The 23,165-nt window shown below is 46.6% G+C and overlaps 1 long non-coding RNA gene across 1 annotated transcript; it reads left to right on the top strand.

Annotated features, from left to right (window-relative positions):
* Positions 1 to 1,801: 1,801 nt before the first annotated feature.
* On the top strand, positions 1,802 to 6,428 carry LOC143434391 (uncharacterized). Its single transcript, XR_013103862.1, has 2 exons — positions 1,802 to 2,507; positions 6,069 to 6,428. It is a non-coding gene; the product is annotated as an uncharacterized LOC143434391 (long non-coding RNA).
* Positions 6,429 to 23,165: the final 16,737 nt, after the last annotated feature.

The raw sequence follows: 23,165 nt of genomic DNA, 5'->3' as shown, positions 1-23,165 counted from the left end.
GCTACTTCATAACTGTAATGTTGCTACTGTTGTGAATCGTAATGTAAATATCTGTGTTTTCTGATGGTCTTGGGCAACCCCTGTGAAAGGGTCATCCAACCTCCAAAGGTGTCTTGACGCACAAGTTAAGAACCACTGATCTAGACAGCAAGGGCAGACCCATGTTTCATAGCTGGGTGACCCTACGCCTGTTTTCTCAACTCTTAAAATGAGAATGATGGATGTAGATGATATCAAGGACCAGAGACTCCCCCCCCCCAACTCTACAGGCCTCTGGTGTGAGCTGAAATTAACGAAAGGCATTTGTCTTAGTTAGGGTTTTACTGCTGTGAACAGACACCATGACCAAGGCAACTCTTATAAGGACAACATTTAATTGGGGCTGGCTTACAGGTTCAGAGGTTCAGTCCATTATCATCAAGGTGGGAACATGGCAGCATCTAAGCAGACATGGTGCAGGAGGAGCTGAGAGTTCTACATCTTCATCTAAAGGCTGCTAGCAGAATAATGACTTCCAGGCAGCTAGGATGAGGGTGATAAAGCCCACACTCACCGTGACACACCTACTCCAACAAAGCCACACCTACTCCAACAAGGGCACACCTCCTAATAGTGCCACTACCTGGACCAACAGCGTTGATACCCACAGACAATTTTTATAAATTCTGGAGTGCTCCATACTTACAAATTGCCCAGTATGAATTCAAGAACCATCTGATGTGCCAGCCATCAGGGAAGGAGTTATAAAAGGCCCTGGTAGGTCTGGAGGCCTGTGCTTGACCTAGTAGGTTTCTGCTTGGATGGATGACTAGAAGATGCCTTTGCCTACTGCCCTGCATCTTTGCCACAAGCTGAGCACCTTCTCGGGTCTTCACCCATGGCTATTCCTCGGCTCCTAGCTGTTATGGACACCCTGGCCTTGTATTTTGATGTTAATTCCACTTTCTGGGGAAGGGCTAATAAAGGTTGGTGGGAAGAGGAAGATGATGAAGGAGCAGGAGGTGGAAGGACAAGAGTGTGACTTGGAAAACCCGAAAGTTATAAGGGTCTCATAGCTGGGGACTAGAGTAGTGCAGTGGTGAATCTGCCCAATCTAGGCATGCAGCTTATATTCATAATTATTGAGTTGTGTTTTCATTGACCGGTCTTATTTGGGTTGGAGATTTACAGCAACACCTAGCCTTTCAGCTCCAGCTGGCTAATTGCAGCTGCAAAGCAGAAGTTCCTACCAGAGCCATAGCAAGCAGGCTCCGTGCTGACGCGGCCGACCTCGGGCACAGGACCAAGCTGCTTTCTGGCTCCTCGAGCTTCTGCATTACTCCACTGTAATGAAGGAAGGGTGCTCAAGGACTGGGCCCCCTCTTTGCGCCGCTCCTCTTTGGTGCCAGGACCCAGGCCAGGGCGCCAAAGGTTCTGCTCACACCAGCTCTTTCTGAGAAGCCGGCTGGATGGGCACCCTCCCTGTCCCAGGGACTGGCGCTTGGAGCTGCGGGATTTGGACTCTGTGGGTATTTAGGCACCACTCCAGGGCCTTCTGTGTCATTTCCTGGTGACCTTCAAGAAGCAGAGGTTGTTAGATGAGACGGGCTTCCAAATGGCCCGGCCTTGCTGAAGGGCGGGTTGTGGAGTATCTGTGGAAGGCGTCAGGCGGCTGCCCTGGAACTCAAGTTCTCAGAACGCTGCCCTTTGCCTTTGTACCAAGGGCCTTGAATTCCCAGTGAATTATGACCCTTGGCTCTGGGCCGACAAACAAACTGTCCAGATTAGGACATTAGCCCAGGGGAGGAAGTGGTCACTTTGCCAGCCAACAGCACCATTCTGAAAAGGGGTCTCCCAAGATACCAGGACAGGCAGCTTCTCACACTAGTAGGTAATACTGCACTTGCTGTTTTGCCCTCGCTACCCTTCCACACTTTCCGTATCAGCTGTTTGGACCCTCCTGGGAGGACCCCAACAGAGCAAAGGCTCGGGAGTATCCGCAGGGCCTCAAGGACTTGGGGCTGCCCAACACAAAGGCGGAGGCTCTGCCTTCTCTTCCCAGGGTCAAGGTTAAAGCCCACAGGGAAGACAGGAAAACAGCAAGTCAAGAATAGCTTTCTCTGCCTGGACCTGCTTGCTCTGCTGCTCCAGAGGGAGGTAGCAGAATGTATAGCTGCCCAGGGAACCAGCGGGGTCCAGCCCCGGAGCCGAGAGACAATGACCTCATCAGACATTTCCAGCTTTTATGATCTGCCAACAAGGCCATCAAATGAAGCAGGCTGACCTCTTGGGCAGTGGGTGGTGATCTCATGCCCACTGGAATGAATGCCATTGAAGTTCCCATGCTCTTGGCCAGACCGCAGGCCGCTAGGCTCAGATCAGGGCACTGAGCATGGACCAGAGGGAGAAGAGTGGTCTGGAAGCAAGAGAGAAGTCAGCAGATAAACTGAGGTGTCATCCAAGAGACTGAAAACTGGGGAGCAAGAGTGTTCAGGCTCCAAGGGGTCATTGGGCTTCTATGCGTAAAGGTCAGTGGGACCTTTGTCTGCCCCTCCCCCCCCCAGCGGACCCCTGTGGAACATGGTCAGTACAGCTCATGAGGCCATTTTCTTGCCTCAGCTTAGAGCTCTGTCACGGCCTCTCCCTGCCCATATGCCTTTCCCACACAGCCAGGGCCTCTCTCCACAAACATGCTACTTGTATATCTGGGGACAGTTCTCTAGCGTTGACTTTAAATCTCATATGAGACTTGATAGTGGGATGGCCTGGGACAAATTTCCTTTCCTGCTACTTGGCTGCTTGGTCTCCATCTTAGACAACTGTCCTCATCCTCTTCAGCCAGGACCCAGCCCTGAGAATCCGGCCACAGAACATCTTGCCTTGCCATGCTTTATCTCCTAGGGCGGCTGGCCCTTCTGTTGCTTTAGATACTTGCATGAAAGAAAAGTTTCTCCTTCCAGCTCTCCACAGGCAACTACATTCTAAAAGAAAGGGAAGGAGGGGAGGAAGAAAAAGAGGAGGGAGAAGGAGGAAGAGGGAGGGGAGGAACAAGAAAGGAGAAAATGTAGAGAAAGAAGAGGGAGGGAGAGGAGTTGGAAAGAGTTGCTGAAGAAGAGAAAAAAGGAGTGGGAGGGGAAAGAGACTGAAGGGAGGGAGAAGGAAAAGAAAACGCAAGAGAAAGAAGAGGGGAAAACTAATGCCTAGCTGTGGGCTGGACCACTGCAGTGAGAAGTAAAAATGTGTTTTGTGTGTGTGTGTATGTGTGTGTGTGTGTGTGTGTGTGTGTGTGTGTAGTTGTGATGGTTGTTATTACTGTTTTTCTAGACAAGGTTTCTCTGCGTGACTCTGGCTGTCCTAGAACTCGCTCTGTAGACCATGCTCACCTCAACCTCAGAGATCTACCTGCCTCTTCCTCCCAAGGTCTGGAAATAAATGTGTGTGTCACCATCGCCTGGCTGAGGTAGGCAGTTATTGAGGCCATGATGCAGAGGGGGGAAATGCATCCAGGTAGCATATGCTGAGTAACTTGTGCTTGCCCATGTAGTGCCCCACCTAGGAAGGAAAGCTAATGAGATTATCTTAACTTTTTCACTGTGTTTTCCATATTAATTCTTCCCAGCATTCTGTTGAGGAGGTTGAGAAATACTTGTGATGCATAAGAATGGCTCTCATGGGCTTATTTGAATGCTTAGTCACCAGGGAGTAGAACTTTGGAAAAGATTAGAAGGATTAGGAGGTGTGGCCTTGTTGGGTGGGTGTGGCCTTGTTGGGTGGGTGTGGCCTTGTTGGAGGAATTGTGTTACTGGGGGTGTGCTTTGAGGTTTCAAATGCCCATACCAAGCCCAGTGTCTTTTCTTCCTGCTGCCTGCCCATCAGGGTGTACAGCTCTCAGCTCCTTCTCTGATACCATGTCTACCTGCATGCCACCATGCTCTCTGCCATGATGATAGTGGACTAAGCCTCTGACACTGTAAGCCAATTCAATATTTTCTTTTATAAGAGTTGCCTTGGTCATGGTGTCTCTTCATGGCAAGAGAACAATGTTTAAGATAATACTGGAGTGAATAAACACTAACAAGTACGAGGATTGGTACTGGGCTAAAGGTTGGTGGGTTCTGGGTTCTGGTTCAAGCTCTGCCACCAGCATAATGTGTAAGTTTGGGTGTGAGATCATAGTATTTTTCTGGGACTTGATTTCTATATTGTAAATGACAGGTGAGGAAAATGTCTGGGTCCCTTTTGTTTTTAAAATTCTGTAACTCTATGAAGTGGCCACCCTTGAAGTCCTGACTCAACAAGCACACAATCTACCTGCATATTTATGCATAAAACATTAGAGAGCAATGGTTTGGGTAAAGCATTCATTTACCCATCCCTTCCAGACAGCTTGAAGAGAACCTCTCAGAAAAGATTAGCAATTTGAAGCAAACAACTGTGAAATCCCTGGGAGACCCAGATGCACTTAATCCAGGGCTGGCCTACCAGGTCACTTCTGATTCCCAGCTTTGTCTGGTCTTAATTTGCTTGTTAATAGCGTGCCCTCATTCTGCCCCATGTCCCCACTATTGTCCATTCTTTGTTCTTCTGAGGAATTAAGATCACCAAATGTCACTCTTCTACTGTGAGAGATGACTCAGCCCAGCCTCTCTGGTTTCTGGTCTCCTATGTCCAGCTGGTACCTGAATCTCCAACCCACAAGCTGATTCAATCAAGACACACACTATAGGAAGCATCACTGAGTGAACCGGATACAGATTTTATTATCTCCTTTGAAGCCAAATATTGCAGTATTGAGTAGAACTTTGAAGTTTAAGGTCAGCTTCATAGGCTGCCTTTCCTGTGACTGTCACCAGTCTGTGTCTTGCATGACTCTCATTGTAGTGTAAAAACAAACATCAAATGAACTATTAAGTAATGGATTTGAGTTTTTAAGACTTGTAAGCCTTGGTGACAGGAGAGGCTGAAATGGGGACTCTCGAGAGGGCCCACAGCTGTGAGTCTTTGGAGGGCAACTGGATGCCTTGAGTCAGTCAGAGTCAGAGAGAAGGGCAGCGAGCAGCATTCCTTCATGGGTTCAGCTTTGGGTTTCTGCTTTGGGTTTCTAGGGTCCCTAATCTGGCTCTTCTCAGTAGTGAACAAATTACCTGGAATCGTAAGCTAAATAAAACAACAACAACAAAAAAGGTCCAAAATATGCCCACTTCCATTTGAGCCCATTATTTTCATCTTGGTTTGGTTTGGTTGTTTTTCCTAGAAAACTGAAAACAGAAGAAATAACCACAGGACAGAATCATGGACCTAGAAGGCAGCTCGGGAGAATGTCTCTCTAATTGAACAGTGTCGGTCGGCTACAAAGTATATTTCCAAGAATAGGAAGTCAGATAAGCAATGCATTTAATAAGGGAATACACTTTGCTCATTAAAATTTATGTTGGTGAACATTTAATGGCAGGAGAAACAGCTCAGGACACTCTATTATCTGCAAGAACTGGGTTTTAAAATGTCTGTGTGGACCACACACCATGAAACCGATACAATGGCTAGAGTGTAGCTTATTAATTTTTTTTAAAGCCTAGGATATAATGTAAAATATTAAGTGTTTAGTTCTGCATGGTAGAATAACATATGCTTCTTTTTTTCTTTTTTAATACCTCTTGGAATTTAGCTTTCTTAACAAGGAAAAAATATTTACACACATAAAATACAACATTGAGGAAAAAGAAAACCTGGAACACATGTAATAATTCTGTCTCAGGCTGGCTACTTCTAATTCTTCTTCTTCCAGTGGGAGACCCCAGGAATCTCACATGGTGTTTGGTCTATCTGTCTCTTCAGCACTAGCCTCGGTTACAAGCCTGTTCCCACTCCACCCCACCCCACCCCACCCCACCCCGACACATTCACGGCAGGCCTGATAAAAGAGTTAAGTCTGCAGACCTTTTTCAGGTGTATTCAGTGGCATGTTGTTCTGGTAGCCTGAAGCTAGCTGTGCTTCGATTATTTATACTTTAGAAGTTGGCAAAGGCTCCTGACAAAGTGATTCAGAGCAAAAAGAACACTACCAGCAGGGTCATCTAATTTGATTTCAGGTTACACTACAGAGCCACAGCCTGTGACTGACACAGAAACAGACACGTGATCATTGAAGTAAACTAGAGGACCCAAATACAAACAGCTATAGCCAACTGATATTTGACAGAGATGGAAAACAAGACACAAAACAACTATGCGTTTGAGAAAAGATACACCTCTTCAACCGCTGGTGTTGGGGAAACAGTCTCCACGCGTAGAACGATAAAGCGAGATCCCAATCGCTCAGCCTGCACAAAAGTCAACTCCAAAAAGAACAAAGACCTTAAAATAAGCCCTAAGACTCTGAAACCATTAGAAGACAAGATAAGATTCACAGTTCAAGACACAAGAGTAAGTAAGGACTTTCTGAATCGGCTCCAGTCACTCAAAAAACAGAAGCCAACTGATGAATGGAACCTTTCTCTGCACAGCAGCTGAGTGAGGAGACAGCCCAGCGGCTGAGAGAGAAAAGCCTGGCTAACTTCACATCTGGCAAAGTATTGAGATGCAGAAAAGACAGAGAACTAAAATACACATCAAACAACCAAATAAACAAATGGATGAATGAAATGAGAGGCCAGTAAACTAAAAGCGAAAAGCGTTCAGCATGGCTGGCCATTTGGAACACAAATCGAAACTATGTGGCAACTCTATCTCACCCCAGTCAAAATGGCTTTGGTGAAGACAAGCAACCAGGGCTGGAGAGATGGCTCAGGCTTAAGAGAGCTGACTCTTAACTGGGTCTGATTGGTGCCTCACAACTATCTCTATGTTCAGTTCCAGGAGATCTGATGTCCTCTTCTGAACTGGGGTACCAGACTTTCACATGGTGCACAGACACACATGCAAAACACTCAAACATATTAAATAAACAAATCTGAAAGAATATCTTAATCTTTTTAATTAAAAAAAAAGCATCAAATGCTGCAAGGACTTGGATAAACTAGAACCCTGATATACATGGCTGGCAGGGATAGAAACTAGTCCAGCCACAACAGAAATCAGCGTAGAGGTTTCTCAGTAGACTAAAAATAGATCTGCCCTATGACCCTTCTATACTGCTCCGGGATATTTAAACAAAGGGCTCTAAGCCAACACACCAAGGAGATCCTTGTATACCAGTGTTTGCTACAGCACTACTCACCGTGGCTAAAATAAAGAAAGTGTAGTACCTATGCACAATGAAACCTTTGCAGCCATGAAGAAGAACAAAGTTATGTCACTTGCAGAAAAATTAATACAGCTGGAGACAATCACGGCAAGCAAATTTAGTCTTAGGACGATAAACATCACATGGTTTCCCTTGCTCGTGGACCCTGCATTTTATGTAGATATATAAAATTATATATATATATGTATAGGTGACATGAAAGGGAAAATGAAGACTGTTGCCTAGGAGGTGGGAGGTGGGGAGTGCAGGACAGGTGAAATATTCTCAAGGTGCATTCTGTACGTGTATTACTTGTAATGTACTTCTGAGTTTCCTCAGGATACGCACTACCATGTGCAATGAATAAATGCCAATTTAAAATGTTAGTAACGCCAGTGGTGACATACACCTGTAATCCCAGTGACTGCGAAGAGACAGAACTCAAGGCCAACCTGATCTACATAGTGAGTTCTAGGCTGGACAGAGGTACACAGTCATTTTTCAAAACACAACACCAAAAACAACTAAGCCAAAGAAAACAAGGAGCCAGAGAAAGGTTTACAACAGCCTATAAATCCTACGGTCTCTGGTCACACAGGTACTCGTGCGCATAAACACACACACAATCAAAAATATTTTTTAAATCTTAAAACAAGAATGCACATACGAATACTGCTTGCTATACTATTACTAAAAACAATAAATTGGCCTAGGCCACAATCCCCACCACCTGCCCAAGAGCCGGTTATTAAACATTTATAGTGTATGTATGGATACTTGAGATTTTGCCACCCCCTCGGCTTCCTGTTACTTTGTAACCTTTGGCAACTCCCAGCAGCTGTTTGCCCCGAGCCTGCATGCCTCACTCACCTCCGGAAATGACCTTCACTCCCTCTTCCTACATTCCAGCATCACAAGATCTCTGGCACCTGCAGAGATGTAAATTACTGAGCCCAGCGCTGGCCTTTTGACCCTGAAACTCTGGGTGGGCTTAGCCACCTGGAACTGGCAAGGGTGTTGCAGGAGATGCTGGAGTTTTCTCAGGTGTGAAAAGCATCTCTGACCCCACAAAAGATAAATGCATAGGATGCCAACTACTTCTAGATAAAGCCTGATGGGGGGGGGGGTTGGAGGGGGGAAGGAAGATCTCGGATATACCCCCATCTTCCTGACAGAAAAATCGCTCACACAAATCATTGTTTTATCCCATCTTTTCTCTGCCTTTCCATGAGAGAGGCCCATGACTACCAAGGCCCTCATCCCCGAAAGATTGTGTGCTGTGCAGCCCACTCCCACATACGCATCTGTTGTCTTTAAATGACACAATAGGCCGTCTACTGTCTCTAATGGTCATAGTTCCCTGCCTTGATATAGTATCAACAAGTTTAAGACTCTTTCTGCATTGAATAATCTGTCCAGCCTAACCTGCCCTCGAGCAGGGTGACGAATTTTCATTCAAGGCTGCCCAAGCAAAGATTGGCAGCCCAGATTCCTGGGCACATTCTTTATGTTCAATCCAAGGAGAGGGTGGGCACAGAGGAGCTGTTCTGATGTCAAGCTGCCATCCAAATGTAAGACAAATGTAATCTTGGTTTGACATGCCACAGAATAGAAGGGACTTTGGGTCATGCATTTTCCCAGTGTTAAGAGAAACACACCCAGCCCTTTGTCCATCCAGGTATGTCTGGACTTCCTTCCTTCATCCTTCCCTGAGGCATAAGTGCTGTTGTAATCTTGGGATGGGTCCTCCTCCAGCAGTTACCTCTTGGCTGTTAGGGAAGGGCCTTCACCTCTCATTTGAAGGCAGTTGTTTTTTAATCTTTTAATCGGCACCAACAGAAGAGAGCAATCACATAAATAATGTGCATAAAAATAAAAATCCTACTTGGCTCTATCCTGCACAGTGTGTTCCAGGAGCAGCAGATTTGTTCCTCTAATTTGCTTTGGCTGCAATTAATATTAAAACGAGGTGGCAGGGAGTAGGGACAGAGCCTAGTTTCAATGATATGTCACAGCGGGGGGGGGGGGGGGGGACTGAGAGCTGTCAGTAACTGGAGCTGAGCCTCGTGACTAGGAATGGCTGACTTCGCACCTATTGATATCCCAGGGGCTTCCCCATAAGGCCATCCAGCCCTCTCACCCCAGGCAGGGCATTAGCTAAGGCTACTATTGCTATGATTAAATACCATGACCAAAGCAACTTGGAAAGGAAAGGGTTTGTTTAGCTTATGCTTCCACATCACTGTTTATAATCAAGTCAAGACAGGAGCTCAAACGGAGCAGAAACCAGGAGGCGGGAGTGGATGGAGATGCTATGGATGAGTTCTGCTTATTGGATTGCTCCCCACGGCTTGTTTTTTTGTTTGTTTGTTTGTTTTGTTTTGTTTTGTTGTTTTTTCGAGACAGGGTTTCTCTGTGTAGCCCTGGCTGTCCTGGAACTCACTCTGTAGACCAGGCTGGCCTCGAACTCAGAAATCCGCCTGCCTCTGCCTCCCAAGTGCTGGGATTAAAGGCGCACACCACCACCTCCCGGCTACCCCACAGCTTGTTTAACCTGCTTTTTATAGAACCCAGGCCCACCAGTCCTGGGGTAGCCCCACCCACAATGTGGTCTCTCCCCATCAGTCACTAATTAAGAAAATGCCCTACAGGCTTGCCTGTAGCCTAATCTTGAGGCATTTTCCCATTTGAGGCTCCCTCCTGTCTGATGACTCCAGCTTGTTTCAAGTTGACATAAACCTGGCCAGCACAGGCATCACCCCACCCAGGCTGACTCTCAAAGGCTTCATTCAGTCCCTTAGCCAGGCACAGAAGAGAAGCCACAGGTCACAGGGAAGTTCACCCAGCATCCCTGAGGCAGGATGTGTGTCTTGATGCTACCCTCCATGGCTCAAGAAGAAAATCACACTAGCACAGAAGCAGCAAGGGAGACAGATGTCATTTTGTGACAAGCTGCTAAAATTTATGCTACAAAAGAAAAGTATCTTCATACTTTCGAACAGCCTATCATATGTCGCTCCCCCACCCCCCACCCCGTGACCAGCCCTATACTAAAGGTCTCTAGCGGTTCAGCCAAGAGTCCTCCCTGCCCCCATCAGCATAAACTCAGGTAATGCTGGAAGAGGCTTGCTGTGAATAACAAACTATGTTCATGTCACTCAGGAAATTCCAAGGGTTTTAGAAATCTCAGTGCCAGGAAACTGGACAAAAATCAAATGTATCTTTGATTCCAAGCCAACTTACTTACTGGTTCCCCTGGGGAACCCTTCCTTCATAAGTTATGGGCACATGACTTTTTCTGTCAGCCATCTGCCACCGGACAACTCCACCTAGGACAGAGACTAAATGGAACCCCACTAACAGCAGCCTCAAGGCTGCCCGAGGGCCTTTGTTCATTCAGTCATCCAGAAAGCTGTTAAGTTTTCAAGCAGCATGCTAGGCTGGACACACGCATTGAGGGCTAGCTGGACATGCTCCCTGCTCTCAGAGGACTTACACTTCAGCTGGGAAGAACAGCCTGGGCACACTGCTACGCCTGTGCTCCGGGTTACCAGGTCACAGGGTACTGGGGAGCCATTCTCTTGACAATGGGAAACATTTCAGACTCTGCAAAGAAGCACCAGGAATAAGATTTGAGACTACAGGGCTGTATGTTTGGGTTTTTGTTTGTTTGTTTTTCAATTAGTGTATGGGAGACAGACAAAAACAGAAAGAGAAAGACAGAGAGACAGAGACAAACAGAGATACAGAGTGATGTGTGTGTGCATGTAGTTGTGCATGTGTGCAAATGTGTGTGTGTGCTTGTATGTGTTGTATGTATGTGTATGAGTGCATGTATGTGTCATTTGTGTACATGCATGTGCATGTGTGTGCCGTATGTGCTTGTATGTGTTGTGTATGTGCATGCTCGTGCACGAGTATGTGTGCATGAGCATGTATGTGTGCTTGTATGTGTTGTATGTACATGTGCATGTATGTGTACATGTGTGCATGTGTGTGCATGTGTGTTTGCTCATGTGCATGCACACGTGTGTATATGTGTGTGCTTGTATGTGTTGTGTGTGCATGTTTGTGTGTGCATGCATGTGTGCATGTGTGTATGTATGCATGGATGCATGTGTGTGTTTGCACATGTGTGTGCATTGTGTGTGTGCATGCACATATGTGTGTGCTTATATGTCTTGTATATGCATGTGTGTGTGTGCATGCATGTGTGTGGATGTGTGTGTGATTCACGCTTGTGTCACCACATACATATAGAGATCAGAGGATGACTTTCAGGAGTGGGTCCTCAGGCTCCAACTCAGGTTACCAGGCTTGCACAGCAGCTACCTTCACCTGCGGAACCATCTTGTCTACTCCACAGTTTTGCTTTTTAAGGGAATCCCTCAGGCTGGCAAGACAATTGTGCCAGCTGCCATGGTCTAGAGGAAAATGGTTCCCAGAAGATGTATGGGCTGTAGGTGTGGTCCTCAGCTGGTGGCTACAGATCCGAACAACACGGAGAGGTGACTGAATCAAGAGAGCACCTTCTTCCTCAATGGATTAATCCCTCGACAGAGGTGCAATCTGATGGCAGTATTGAGAGGTGATAGAAACCAAGAGGTGGGGCTTAGCTAGAGGAAGCAGATCACTGAAGATGCATCCTGGAAGGCATGTCTTCAAAGGGCATGTCTTTCCTATCTCATACTTCTTTCTGGCTAGCATAAGTGACCAGCTCTCCTCAGACACGCACTTCTGCCATGATAATTCTGCCTCGCCACTAGACCTAAAGAGATATAGCCAACTAACCATAGACTGAAATCCTTGGGTCAAAATAAATCCTGCCTCCCTGACATTTTTTCTATTAGGCATTTGTCATAGTGATGAACATTCTGACTAATGGGTCAGGGAGGGCTACACAAAGTTACTTAAAAGGCTCATTCAGTGGCTTGGGGTCTCAAGGATGGCTACGATGAGACTAGTGGTCACGTATTGGACAGAGATGAGAGAGAAAGAAAAGAACCGTGGGGCCAATTAGTAAAATCAAGAAACAAGAGCCATCGTGAGGTTCTAGGGACTGTGTCTTGGTGACAGAGTACCTGCCTAATATCCACAAAGCTCCGGATTTGACTCCCAGCACCAAAATAAAAGCCCTGCCTGTGGAAGAGAGTAGAACAACAGAGAAGGTGTAACCACAGCCCAGGGCACCTCCAAGGGCAACTGGAGGTCAGAAGTGATTCTGATGAACCCAAGATGGAGGTCAGGGGGGCTGCACACCTTTAAGGGACAGAAAGCACTTGGTTTAGCCTAAAGGCTTGCTCATGCTTAGGTCTGAGACTTGAGGTTAGGGTCCGTAGGTAGAGGAGCAGAACCTGAGCAATGTGAAGGTGAAGACAGCTAAGAGTTTTCCCCCAAGACACTTCCTGTTAGGAAGGAAAGAATCCTAATTGCACAACAGAGCTGCTATGAATGAACACACACACACACACACACACACACACACACACACACACACACAGAGAGAGAGAGAGAGAGAGAGAGAGAAACAGAGAGAGAGAAACAGAGAGACAGAGGCAGTGACACAGAGAGACAGTGAGATGGAGAGACAGAGACAGAAAGAGACAGAGAAACAGAGAGAGAGACAGAGAACAATCAGAATGGAGAGGGTTACCTGGAGCTCTCCAAGTACCTGTGACCTGTGACGTCTCTCCTTGAAAGGTGGATCTATTTCAGCAGGCTACCTCTAAGGGCTGTGTGGCTTCCATGCAGGAACAGGGGACTGCAGTGGGGAGCTGCTGGTATCAAGACCTAACTAGAGAGGCATCTGTTGAGTTCCTCTCATCCCTGGGGATTCTGACAAATGGGTTTCATGTCTCCCAGAACTTAGTGTTCCAAAATCATAGAGGGAGAAGCAGATGAAAGCAAAGGTCTGCCTTTGGCAAATGAACAGGAGGCTGGGAGCCTGCTATCTGCATGAGAGGAGCCTTCACATGGATCACACAAGGCACACCTGCACCTCTCTCTAGAACCATGAAGGCCAGAGACTTGGCCTTCTTGTCCCTGGGTGCTCTGCCCTTAGAGCCACTTCACCTATACATCTAGCTCACAGGTTTACACAACCCAGAATTTCACTGACAATCGAAAAGCGTGCTCAGCCTGTGGTTGGGTTTCAGGGAAGCTCCAGGAAGATCTGTTGAGCATCTGCTGCCAGCCTAGCCCTGGGATGTGTGCTCTGTGGGCAACCGTTTGTTCAGAGCTTGTTGAAACAGATGCAGGGGCCTCCCTTTTCATAACGCTCATAGCATCCCTGCCTGGCAGCTGCTTTTCTCACCATTGGACAGGTGAGAAAAAAACGGAGCTCCAGCAGAGAAATAACTTGTCCAAGATCACAGTCATGGTAGCGCCACAACTGTGCCTACAATCTAACTCCTAGAACCTTCCCGTTCTCCTCCTTCCCTCCCTCCCTCCCTCCCTCCCTCCCTCCCTCCCTCCCTCCCTCCCTCCTTTCGGTGACCTAGTCTTTGCCTTTGAAGTTTTTGATCTCACCAGAGGGAGAAAATAACAGGCGTGAACCAGTGACTGACATCAGCAGTGGCAAACCTACATTCAGGGTGAGCTGGAGAAAGAATGAGCCAGCTCTGAGTCTGGAACCCCACATTCCTCATCGTGTTTCTTCTATATCTTGGGAGAAATGATAAATAGTATCCTCTCTCAATCAAGACCACCCAATGAAAGAGCACATAGATAAATATAGTCATGAGTCATTTTATGATATGATACAATTGTTAGAAAAGAACTAGGCTGTTCCGTAATTGGTCATTGATTCGGCATCTTAGAGCTAACCTACCTACTTCTGGATGGGAATAGACAGTCACTCCTGGTGCCCTCTTGATACAACAACCAAGAGTGACCACAAATGGAAGATGTTGGAGGGTACTGCCTGTGTCCCATGGCCCACAGTTTTCTTGGAACTGTTTTTATTGTTTTAGGGTTGTTTTCTGTTCTGTTTTGTAAGTGTTTGTATTTCACACTCTGAAATAAGGATACAAAGTATGATGTGGTGACCTCCAAACGGGGTAGCACTGTTGCCGGTCTTATTATCTAGTATTGCAATTGTATGTGCTATTCTCTGTGACTGGCAAGTCAATATATTTGTTTGCATGGATATTACTGTGTGTTAGCACTATTCCTTGTGCTGTGATATCACAGTAGGGATAATATCACCAGCCTTAACTCTACTCTTCCAGGACCACTATTAGACATTTAGTCGTTCATCGACTGAAACATAGTTATGTGATACACACACACACACACACACACACACACACACACAAGTGTTGCTATAAAGCAAGCTGTGGGGCACACCTGTATTCCCAGCTACTTGGGAAGTTGCAGGGATTATGTGAGTGCAGGAGTTCAGGAGCAGCCTGGGCAACATAGATCACATCTCAGAAAACAAAATGGGGGGAGTGATAGTGCATGCCTACAATCCCAGCACTCAGGAGGCTTAAGGCAAGAAGATCATCTCAAGTTCAAGGCCAGCCTAGGCTACACAAGAGACCTTGTCTCGAAATCAGCAAAGTAAACAAATCTCAAAGAGGCATTGGATGATATTATTGTTCAATTGAATTTCAATATATATATTTGTGGATCCTGCCTAAAAACCAGAGCTCTTGCCTCCTGCAAGAAAGAGAGAGAAATTAATACCAGGACAGTCCTGCGTTGCCTTGGAGACGTCTGCAGGACCATCCTCCATTCCATCAACCACATCTCTTCGCTCTCACAAGCTCCCTGACTTCCCAGCACATCTCGACTGTGGTGTGCTGGTCCCTCCTCTATCAATCTGCCCCCCCCCATTCCTGTTGTCCACCACTGTGGTCCTGTTAATGCAGTTTTGGGTTGTTTTGTTTTGTTTTGTTTTGTTTTTTGATAGTCACCCATTTCATACATCCTAACCACATTCCTGTCCCTTGTGGTCCTTCTTTTTTTCTTCAGAAAGCAACCCTCCAGCTTCATTCTCTCTCTTCTTCCTCTTTTACCCACCATTCCTGCCTCTTCCTCTCCCCTCCCCACCCCCTTTTTTTTTTACTCCCTTTGTCCTTTTAGGTTTTGAAACCTCCAGAAGCGTCAGGTCAAGTTTAATAAGCTAGGTGCTGGCTACTAACGCTTTTCCTCTAGGGAAAGGCACATCCAGGGTCTCGAAGGAAAAAAAAAATTAGACAGGACAAAGAGCCAGAGCCATCGGCTGCTAGAGCCTCGGGTAGTGCCTACGCTACCGTTACCGTGTGCATCTGCTGCAGCCTTTTCTGGTGGTCAGCTGTCTTGTCCTCAGACACCTTCTGGAAGGTACCAGAGTTTGGGAACATGAAACACACAGCCTGCTTCAATTCTCTTGCAGGGTGAAATATCTGAAACCTGTTTCCTCCTCAATCAGCCCTGAAACATTGCTGTGACTAAAGGCAAGGGAGTTGCTCGATTTCTATTGGAGAATATATTCCCCTGTGAGACTGAATGAAGTTGTTCTTGTTGTGGATTAAAAACTGGCAGCCTGAAGCATTTTTATCATCCTGGAGTGGGCTCTCATGAAGCAAGCAAGCAAGCAAGCAAGCAAGCAAGCAAGCAAGAAAGAAAGACAGACATCTGGGGGTCCAGTCAACTTTGATTTTAACTCCTGCCTCCATGACAGTAGACTGACAGCAGAACACTAGGCAAGGGTTCTTAATGCTTTGTTTAAAATGAGGGTTAAACCCACTCCTCATGAATCCAGGTGAAAATCAGGAAGCATGTGATATCTGGGTTGCCAATGCAATTGTTAATTTTATATGTCAGCTTGGCTGGACCATGCCGTCCAAATCTTTGTCAAACATTCTGTCCATCAGTTGACTTTGAGTAAAGCATTGTGCTCTTGCCCATGTAAATGAGTCTTATCCAATCAGTCAGAGGCTAATCAGGACAAAATTCCAGCCTTAGCCAGCAACAGAGGGCTCTCCAGCAGACAGCTTTGTAATGTCACCCGTAATGTCATTTCTTACTGGTTAAATATCAGCAACCTCCCACTGAGTTCTGACTTGCCAGCCTCCATAGTCACCAGAGCAATTTCCTTGCAATCCGTCCTGGCTTTATTTGCCTACCCCATTGGTTCTTCTGTGAAGGAAGGCATGCAGCCATCTAATCCAATACCTGTTTCAAATACCTAACAAGACTGCAGAGTTTGATTTTGAAATCCTCTTTTCTGTAGGGACAGCAAAGGGGGGTTGTGTGAAAGCGGGTTGGGGGAGGAAGGGGCCTAGTTGGAAGAGGCAAAGCCTCACATTCTTTGTGATTCTATGTGACAGGACATCCTCAGTAGCAACCTGTAGCCCCACCTCCCAGGAGAGATAGTGGTACTTTCAGCCTTCAGAGCAGTTCGAATCTACACAAAGGACCAATTTGCAGGAATCTACTACCCAGAATGCATCACGATCACCAGACCAATCCCCTCCTTCCTCAAGCAAGCATTCCCGCCAGGACACACCCCCTCTCTGCCTGAACTAGCATCCTGATTGTCTTGCTGTCTTCTTTTTATTCTGCATAACCCTGGACCCATCAGAGCCCCACTGCAGACCCCTACCCTCACCCCCAACCCCAGGAACCAGAATTCATGCCTGGATAGCCTTTTAAGTTTGTACAAAATGACTGTCAGTAGAGCTACATAGAAGGCCTGGGCCTGTAGCTCACTCATTCTCTTCCCCCACAGAGCTCAGGGCAGCATCGAGTACACGGCACGTATTAACATTCAATCTCTGGGACGGTCTTTATCTGCAGAATCGTGAGCAGTGATGAAGACTCCCCCTCCCATTTGTTTGACCACAGTTGCAGATAGCATTGGAGCAGGTTCTTAGACTGAGCATGTTAGAAGCAGAACAGGAGGCAAGGATCCAGCTTGTTTGATTGATGGGAGAGTGCACACAGAATCAGGGAGCACAGGACAGCCTAGGAAAGAGTTCTGCAAGGATGTGTCTTAGCTCAATGGCCATCTCAGCTTGATCCATGGGGAGTTTTGGAGGGTGGAATGCATCATCTGGACTTGCCACTGGTGAGGTAGTGGCAGGGCATCCAACCACCTTCCTAGAAACTGAAACCCCTCAACGTGTAGCATACGTCACTATTGGAGACCCAGCTTTTCCATTCCAAGCCAGCAAGTTATGTCTTTGGACTGTCCCTTAGCATAAAGGAGCCAAGACTTGGTGCTGGTCCACCCAGGGCTAGGCTCTAGGAAAGGCAAATATACATCAGCCCTGAAAAGGGATTTGGAAGGCAAAGGGTGGGCATCTGCTTGCTTCCACTGGACAGGCAAGAGCCAGTGCAGCATCTCTCTGTTGTATCCCACACAGCCCGAGGCCCTGATGGCTGCATGCTCCACCCCTCCTACACCCCCCCTAAAGACAAACCCTCAGTTCAAGCTGGCCTGGTGTTTGATTGGATAACACCTGATCGGCTCCCTGCAGACTCTGTTGGCTTCCCACTTGTTTGTGACTCAATTAAATTAACAAACTGGTTTCCCTGCCCAGACTCTTTCTGCAGCCTGGATTTTAGCATATGTCAGTCAGGGTGGCCCAGCTTCTCCAGATGGCTGTGAGCACGTTCCACAGACCTAATGCCAGCTCTTGGCCAGGGAGTTCCAAAGATTCAGACACAGAAGCATGCAGAGGAGAGGAGAAAACTGGGTTAAACAAGAGGAGAAAGAAAGAAACAGAGGGATGGGCAGAGCATAGAAGGCAGCTAAAACTCTTCCTCCTAAGGACAACAGCTACTAAGGACCCCATCTTTCTTCAGGGAAGCCCTCAACTCCAGAAGACTGATAAAGGCATCAAATGGCCTCAGTTTTATTTGGAACCTGAGGGCTGAGGTTGGTGGTTCTCAAATTACATTCCCTGGAACACAAGTAGTAACAACCTTTGGAACTTATAAGAAACCCAGGCTCAGTCTTAAGCCAGCCTCACAGACTGATGAACAGAGCAATCTGTATTGCTTATTATGTTTAATGTATATGGATGTTTTGCCCACATGTATGTCTTGTGTACCATGTGTATATCTGGTACCCAAGGAAACCAGAAGAGGGCATAAGATTTACAAGCAGTAGTGAGTTAACAAACAGTAGTGAGAGGTCCGGTACGGGAGCTAGGGATACAACCTTCAGTCCTCTGGAAGAGCATCCAGTGCTCTTAATCACTGAGCCATCTGTCCAGCCCCAACAACCTGTGTTTTAAGCAAGCTTCTCAGCTGATCCAATGCTTACTCAAGTGTGACGACTTCCCCTGGGTGTTTAGCCTTCCTTCTGGGTGTTCAGCCCTCCTGGGACACCACGGAGTTGACTGTTCTCTGGGTCAGCTGCAGGCTGTTGTCAAACAAACCCCAAAATGAAATTAAAATGGCAACTAGGAGAAAAGGGTGCTTCAGAGACTCCAAAGAGGCTTCAGCTGGCCCGTGACCGCTCAAAACGACAAGCTTTATGTCACGGAAGAGCAGGATGGGAAGGAGACATTAAAGGGCAGCCTGATCCATCTACAGAAAGGCAAGTTTGGGGGTTAAATGGTGTCAAAGTAGAGGAAGGGAAAAGAGAAGGAACAGGAGAATGGGAGAGGGAGGCGGGGAACAGTAGTCAGACACTAGGGTGTCCAAAAGATCATTGTCATTGTCTAGCAGGAATGATGTTCTTCTGGATCCTGGACCAGTGGTGGACTGGTGAGAGACCAGGTCAGTGGGTGCAGGTATCCAGCTTGCTCCATGTATCTGGCGTTGCAGGAAGGCCAGGTCTTCAGGTTGAATAAAAACAGAGAAAGTACTACCCGCATCACTGGAAATATACTCCCTGCCTAGACAGCAGCCACCAGAGTCTTTCTGTAACTGTGCCTACTGGTACGGCTCCTACTGTCACGTTGGCTGATAATAGAAGGGAAGCCCTGTGTCTAGATGGAGGGATAGCATGGCGGGTCCTAAAAGAGACGCTACAAGAAGCTCACACATCACCTGAGTATTCAACAGTTCTGGACTGGCAGAACAATGGGGCGGCGGGGCTGCCATAATGCTAGGAGCCCTGCGTGGAGTTTTCAATAAGCCCCTGCCTTCAGCAATAGAGAATATTTAACTTCTGTACTAGACATGTACAACATAGCTGTAGGCCCCCGGCCTCAAATTAAATAATGTTTGTGAAGTCTACAGCTAGGAGGTGGGCCATGGGAGGCAAGGCAAATGTAGTCCGTGGCTCTCCTTGTCAGGAGGAGCCTTCAGAGGGTAGCTAGAGTGAGCTGGGTGCTTAGCTTTGTCCTGTTTATCATGACCTTTGACCCTTCGGCTCTGTCTGCCTCCTCCAGGTGTCCTCAAAGGCCATTAGAGTACCTTTCAGTTAAAAACAGCAACAACTCAACCAAGACATGTCAGGGGCGTGGCTAACGTTCCCCTTGGATCCTCAGAGCCCGGCTCTTGGTACCTTGTCGATATGTTTGGGCATCTGCACATCCGTCAGCTGCAAAGCCTTGAGTCTAAGGACCCCAGCGCATCAGGAAAAATGGTTCCCTTTCTTTTACTTTTCAACTGAAGGACTACGCTATTTGCTCCTTGTATCTCTCTATACGATCAAAAGTTCTGTTGTTTTAAACAAAGAGCAAGTGTGTCCTTTGAGTGTTTTTAAAATGACAAGGGAAAGGGGAAAAAAATAAAGGAAATATAGAACACAATTACATGGGTCAAACTTTTTTTTTTTTTTTTTTTTTTTTTTTTTTTTTTTTTTTTTTTTTTTTTTTTTTGCTTATTTCATTTCTCTGTATGGTAGTGTTGGATTTTAAATGAGAGAAATGTGTTTCTCCCCGGGCTATGAGCCCCACTCTCAGAGTTCCCTATCTCCTGGGGTCTCTGGAGAGGCGGGAGTGCTCTTTGCTTGGCGTTGGCAGCTGAACAGCAAGGATTGATTTTTCCATCTCGGTTGTCAAATGAGGTGGTGGTGCAGATTAAGGAGGATTAAGTGATTATGTTAACGAATATTTCCTCCAGTGCCCAGTGTGTTCGGAATTGAAATGGGGACTGAGGTTGATAGGATATTTCTGTGAAATCAGGTAATTATTTGAGTGAGTTCCCAAGTAATTCAGCAGGAAACTCTAGTTGACTGCGATGCCCACACATATCAATATCGAGAATGCAGAATTGCCAGCAATCACTTTAGAATGGCTCAAATCTTCTTGCTAAGAGCAAAATTGATCCAGCTTGCCTCAGCCTGGAGGAAGAAAGGAGGGGGAGTTGACTCGGGTGGTGTCTCCCCACTTTTGGATCCTATCCCCTTCCTCACCTCAGCTCTCACATGGCGCGGTAACCCCTCCTTTCTAAGACAGAGCTTAGAGGCTATGCACACCGAAGGGTACCAAGAGGAGGCCACAAAGGACCCTGGGCTACAGAAATTGGAGTGAAGGAGATATGCGGGAGACCGGAGAGACACCAGGACAATGACGGAAGACAAGGCCGGGGAGCCGCAGTGTCCAGGGCCTAGGCAACTTTTTTTTTGTTGTTTTTGTTTTTGTTTTTTTTCCTAGGCAACTTTTGCTGGGCTTCTCCTCGAACTCTCACGGGTTGGGCGGTATGAGGACTGGTCACATTGACAGTCACAGAACTGGGAATCGCTCTGACAGCCTGTTAAAGGCTGAGGCCCAGGAAGAGAGAACTGAATCAGATACAGGTGGGGGCGGGGGGGGGGGAAGAAGGGGATGTTTCTGTCTGAGTAAATTCAGATCACTTCAGGGAGTGAGTGGGCCTGGAAGTAGAGACCTGTTGGGGCTGTCGCATATATCCGAAATGCACTTTGTCAGGTGTCTGAACAAAGGCAGTGTCTACAACAAACCCTGTCTCTCAAGGAGATGGGAGCTGTTGCAAGGCGCCCCCTCCTTCGTGGGCCACCCTCGCCACACCTCTCCCTACCCCTGCCCAAGCTCAGCCAGGAGCCTGGAGAAAAGTATAATGTAAAAAGCCTAGAACAGTGTTTGATTTGAGGCACAGAACCCAATAATAAAGGAGAGGACAGTCAGGGTTAGAGAACTGAAGTGGACTGCAGTGATGCCCTGAAGGTAGGCCTGCTAGATAAGATACAGTCAGCCCGGGAGCCAGTGTCAGACAATCAGGAAGCAGTGCTTACTCCGCCGACCCCCTAGAGGCTGCATTCTAGTTTTCTTTGTTCAACCTGTCAACCCTTGCAGTAAGGAAACCGTACGGGTGATTTTTATTTCCTCCTCAGACTGTGGATTTGCTATCTTGGGAACAGTGTTGTTTTGGTATCCTGGGAGAAAATCCTAATCCACACAATCCTGTGCAATCAGTGGTCTTGTTGTCAGATCCGGTCTATGTACAGTCTGGAGACAGGGAGGGACCCTAGACAGGAATGAACTCACTGTACCACGGTTCCCAGGTCCAAGAGCCCAGACTGCAGCAACTCAACCTATGCACTCAGAAGATGCATCAATGTCTGCCGTGTCTAATCTCCATGAAGCTCCAGTCCCCCCACCCTCTTTTTCTCCCTCCCTTTCCATCAACTAACTGCATTGGAACCTTGAAGCCCCAGGCCTTATAGATTTTGCCTGTCCATCAGACCTGTCCTGGGAGAAAAGAGGCCTCATCTCCATTGTCTGCTGATCTCTCCTGTCTCGGTCAGGGAGCTCTTGAACATCCTTACTAAGAGGTTATATATCTAGCCCACCCCTTGGTATAGACGGGAATGGGTTGTGTGACCTCACCAGTACCAAAACTCCATGAACATTCAGACCTCTTCTTGTGGTGTTTACAAGTAACCTGCATGTGTTCTCCCAGACACGTTAAGCCACATCTAGTTTTAGAGATAATACCTAATACAATGTTAATATTCTATAAAAGGAGTTGCATTTTATTTGCATTAATTTTTATTGCTGCATTGTTCTCTTCTAGGGGCCTTTTTTTTTTCTCCTCAATATTTTTGACCCATGGTTGGTTGATCAGTAGATATATAGAACCTGTGGCTATGGAGAGTCAATTGCAAAAATAATATACACACCAATATTCATAATCTTATACCAATGTCAAATCCTTACTAACTTTTAACCCGTTAAACTCAATAAAAGTTCGCTTTTTAAAGGTACACATATAAACACACATATACATAGATATGCAAATATTTATCTTAAGAGCATCTTAAAATATTTAAAAATCGAGACTATTACCAGAGCGCTCATCTGAATCGCACTCTTTGATGCTAATTATAAAGAACCCAGTCTGGCCCTTGTCTTTAATGGCTTTATAAGTGCTAGGCTTGCCTTTCCAATTAGACTGTAAACTGTCTTTTGCGTCTCTAATCCCTCTCAGAGCACCTGCCATAGAGTGGGCCTTGGTAAAAGTTTAATGATATGTCTGACTCCACAGCGCTTGGGTTTTCAATTTGCTCCTTCTTCTTGCAGCCCCTGCTCCGGTCCCATCCCCCAACCATTAAAAACAACCTCTTTTCCTAAACTCGCACTTGGTTTTCCACCCATCGCTTTTAACATTGATATTCCCCATGGACAAGTTACACACCAAAGTTAATTGGAGCATCATTCCGCATCACACTTGCCCTTTTTAAGTACACCCAGAATATAGCTCCACTTACCCTCAATGGGCGTGGCCAGCGTGAGCTCCTCTGCTTACCTCGTAGAGGGCGTGGCCAGTATGAGTTCCTGTTCTTCAAGTGTTCTTCAAGTGTGTTCACAATGTCATTGTCTACAATACTGAAACCTTTTTACTTTTTTAAAGAGTCTTGTCTCCCTATGTAGTCCAGACTGACCCTGAACTCATGATGTCCCTGCTTCTGCCTCCCAAATACTGGGCTGTTATCCATTATAATAGAAAGACTGGAAACAAGTACCTTACACGTATTTGATTCTAAGGTGCCGGGCCCAGGGAAAATATTTGCTCATATTTCAGGGGTAGCAGGTGTGGTCATGATGTCATTCAAAGG

The sequence above is a fragment of the Arvicanthis niloticus genome, chromosome 14 (genome assembly GCF_011762505.2).
Source record: "Arvicanthis niloticus isolate mArvNil1 chromosome 14, mArvNil1.pat.X, whole genome shotgun sequence".
Lineage (NCBI taxonomy): Eukaryota > Metazoa > Chordata > Mammalia > Rodentia > Muridae > Arvicanthis > Arvicanthis niloticus.
The sequence above is the reverse complement of the archived record's forward strand: the minus strand, read 5'-3'. Positions and strand labels throughout refer to the sequence as shown.